This window comes from Corvus brachyrhynchos, unplaced genomic scaffold, assembly GCF_000691975.1.
Source record: "Corvus brachyrhynchos isolate BGI_N302 unplaced genomic scaffold, ASM69197v1 scaffold582, whole genome shotgun sequence".
Taxonomy (NCBI): Eukaryota; Metazoa; Chordata; class Aves; order Passeriformes; family Corvidae; genus Corvus; species Corvus brachyrhynchos.
The window spans coordinates 8,137-8,587 of NW_008236447.1; positions in this window are offsets into that span (position 1 = coordinate 8,137).

Consider the following 451-nt stretch of genomic DNA (forward strand, 5'->3'; position numbering starts at 1 on the left):
GGGTATGGTAAGAGAATACACTGCAACCCAGGACAGTATCACCGGATAGCTGCGTACCTTGGTAGTAGAAGGCTGCTGATTGCTATTTGTAGTTATAATAGGCTTAATAGTATTTGAGTATATTTTTTCCTGCGTCAAAGCAGGGCTGTGAAAGATTATCAACCAGGTCTGGGTTGCTGAAGTGGTTTGGTCCAAAATACTCATTACTGTTTATCTTCTGTGAGATAAGAATTAGGAGAAACACAAAGCAGGCACCAACCTTGAAAGAATATAAAGAAGTTTATTAACAGACCTAAAAGAAGAAAAAAAAAATCATTCCACACCTTCAGAACTCTACTCCTCCCCCCACCTTCCTCCTTTCTCCCACTGACAATGTAAAAAACAACCCTTGAGATGTTCAGTCTGTTTATCACTTCCATAATAACCTTGTTCAGTCCATTTAGGAAGAGGA